At 44.3% G+C, this 3603-nt stretch overlaps 1 pseudogene; it reads right to left on the reverse strand.

Annotated features, from left to right (window-relative positions):
- Positions 1 to 1508: 1508 nt before the first annotated feature.
- On the reverse strand, positions 1509 to 2211 carry LOC116889412 (annotated as a pseudogene).
- Between the last annotated feature and the right edge of the window lie 1392 nt (positions 2212 to 3603).

Here is a 3603-nt window from a genome sequence, read left to right on the forward strand (position 1 = left end):
TCTTACAAACTCTCAGAGACAGTGTGGTCACATGGTAGCCCCCTTCTCGGGGAACCAACTTTTTCTTTTTGGAGACATAGACTCACTATGTAGCTCTGGCTGGCCTAGAACTAGCTATGTATTCCAGGCTGGTCTCAGATTCTGAGATTTGCCTCCCAAGGCCCAGAATTAAAGGCAGGCACCAGCATGCCTGGCAAAACCAGCCTTCAAGAGGTTCCAGATTAAATATAATCCTTGGCAGCTTTCTCCAGAGAAGGTCATCCTGATTCTCCCTGCTCCAGTCCCTTAGCCTGGTGTGCAGATGGCGGTTAATTTCCCTTTGTTGGGAAGGTGTGGGAGGAACACTGCCACCACAGTGACTGGAATCGGAGTGAAATGAAAACACTCCAATCTAGGGCCAAGTTCCCACTAACACTGATTAAATGACACCGGTTAACTGCCACACTTGAAAATGTTGAACGGGAGTTTTCTCCAAGGCTGAGAACAGGCACAGTTTTCCCAGGAACAGGCAGAGAGGGTTTTACTCACATTCCCTGCAGGCAGGAAGGAGAGGGCTGCTTTTTATTCTGGACTGGAAGTAGCTACACTCCATTTCTGTCTTGTCTGGCCCAGAAATAAATAGGCGGGGCCAGGCAGCTACAAAAATGGCCATGCAGGGTGGCAGGATCAGCAAAGGCATTACGTAGTAGCTAGCTGTCAAGCCTGGGTACCACATTTTAAAATTCCTATGCAGCAAGACTAGAGAGCTCTCAAATGAGAGTGAGAGCTCCAACTACCTACTAAATTACTGCCCAGTGCTCCCGAGGGTGCCTGCTGCCAGTGTGATGGCCGCAGGATTGAGTGGCCGTGAATAAGGAGCAGACCCTGGTGGGCGGGCTGGTGGGGAAGCCATACCGACAACTCCAGGTCTCCACTGCTTCCTGATGGAGTAGGAATACAAACCCAGAAGAGAAGCAAAACCCTATGCTCTTTTAGGTTCCACTTTAAAAAATACGTTTTGTAACTGTTATTGATGGTTCTGGAAAAAATATGCTTTGACAAATGTCATAAAACATTCTGTGTTCAAAAGGTGCTTGGTGCTGTTTTTGATGGGTCTGGTGTCTGTTTACATTCGAAATCATTTAAATACAGCCATTACACGGTTGATACATGTTTCTTAAAATAGATGGTTATCTACTTTTTTTTTTTTCAGAGCTGGGGACCGAACCCAGGGCCTTGCGCATGCTAGGCAAGCGCTCTACCACTGAGCTAAATCCCCAACCCGGTTATCTACTTCTTAACTGTCTTTCAAATTAGAAATTGTAATTATAAGAGTACCAGAGGCTGGCTCTGTGTATTTTATTATTTTTGTTGGTCTCCATCACAGATGGAATTTTTCACTGGTAATTCCTCAGAACTAAATCCATTCATAGGGAATTCAGAGCAGTGAAAATAAATTTCACGCCTTAGAGTAGGAAATGGTAACAATAAAAAGGAGCCAAGGGATCTTGGAAGAAGGCAGGGTCAGTTCAATTCTCCACTGGTGTTGGGTTTTGCACAGGCTAGCTCACTATAACCTGCACCACATGGTCCTTGGGGATCTTCAGCTCCTCCTGCTTCATCTTATCAGTGAGAGGCCTGCGGGAGAAGAACCACCACTGGCTGCCTGGCTCCACACCCTCTGTGGCGTGTAAGCGCCTCTTCATGTGGAACACTGTGTCTGTGCTGCGTACCACAAGCTTGAGGTCTTTGCCCGTGGAGAGCCGCAGACAGAGATGAGATTCGTGTCCAGAGTTGGAAGGTGGCTCAGGGATATCCGGAATCTCTATGACACTCTTTTCCTCTATCATGTTGATCGGTGGGGCCAGGCAATAGACTGGCAGCTGGTACCGGTTCCCCAGCTCATCAAAGCACTCTGTCAGTGCACCGTGTGGTAGTGTTATGTTTGCATCATCAATGATGGCCTGTGTCAGTTCGTCATCATTGCTTTCAAAAGCATGTGCAGCAGCCTTCAAGGCATCCTAGATCTCTTTCCGGCCTTCAAAAGCTGGCACAGTGTCCCAGAATTCATCCCTCTTGCTGCAGGTGGCCATCTGCCACAGGATAGTCGCTTTTCCATTTTGGTTTCTCCTTTTTCAAAGGCTGGTTATGACCTAGAGCAACTCCCGGGCTGCCGGAGTTCTCGTTGAGGCTACCCGAGGAGTCCTGCTGGGTGCCTACAAGCCTGCCCATGGGACCACTGCTGCCACCTCAGGGCGCTTGTCCTGGCTGCTGCCTCAGCCTACTCCCCCACATAGCCATTATGAAGAATAGTGTGAAGTTTCTACAAAAGACTAAAGATACATCAATTATATAATCTATTTTGTTTTATATATATATATATATATATATATATATATATATATATATATCCATAGGGAGTGGCACTATTAGGCCTTGGTGGAGTATGTGTGTCATTGCTGGAGAAAGTGTGTCACTGTGGGATTGGTCTTTGAGGTCTCCTATGCTCAAGCTATGCCCAGTGTGGTTCGTAGTCTCCTTCTGCTGCCTATGGATCAAGATATAGAATTCTCAGCTCCTTCTCCAGCATCATGTCTGCCCACACAGTGCTATGTCCTGCCATGATGATAATGGACTCAATCTCTGAGACTGTAAGCTAACTCTAATGAAATGTTTTCCTTTATAAGAATGGCTGTGAAATGTTTTTTCACAGCAATAGAAACCCTAAGACAATATCCAAAACAAATTACATCAACATACTAGACACTATTATAGCACTATTCATAATAACTAAGATATAGAAAAAGCCCAGGGGCCCATCAAAACTGTGAATATATATATGTATATATATACATATATATATCACAAAATGGAGTATTATTCATCCATAAAAAGAATGGAATCCTGACATTTGTAGCAAAATGGATGGAAATGGATAAGTCAGATACAGAAAGGTAAGTATGCTATGTTCTCTCACTAATTTGGAAGTTGAAAAAGAAAGTGGAAAAAAGTGAAAAAAAGAAAAAGAAAGTGGAACTGAAATTAGAATGTTGGAATGAATGAAGGTGAAGGAGAGGAAAAGGAAGCTAGATTTGATCACACACACACACACACACACACACGCACACACTCACACAGGAAATATCACACTGAACATGATTACTGTGTATGGTCAATTGATGTTAATAACATCTAAATTAAGTTAAATAAAAAAATAAAAATAAGCAACCAAAATCCTAGAAGATATTGGGGAAGGGCTCATGAAATTCCAGCCCTCTCTGAGGAGCTAGCTATTGGCAGTTGGTGGCTACTGAGGAAGGGAGAATCAATTTTCAAGGATGCCAGTGCAGGGAAGCTACATACACTCCAGTAGATGGTTGGGCATCCATGCACATACTCACAGCACTAAGTGAACCCAGCAAATTTTTTTAAAAGCACAGGGATAGAGAGATGGCTAAGTGGTTAAAAGTACTTGTTCTTGCCAAGGACCTGGGTTCTGTTCCCAGCATCCACATATCGGTTCACAACCACTAGTTCAAGGGGATCCAATGCCCTTTTCTGACCTCCAAGGGAACTATATGCATATGGTGAACCTATATGCAGGCAAAACACATTCCACTTTAA

Source organism: Rattus rattus, chromosome X, assembly GCF_011064425.1.
Source record: "Rattus rattus isolate New Zealand chromosome X, Rrattus_CSIRO_v1, whole genome shotgun sequence".
NCBI classification, from domain to species: Eukaryota; Metazoa; Chordata; class Mammalia; order Rodentia; family Muridae; genus Rattus; species Rattus rattus.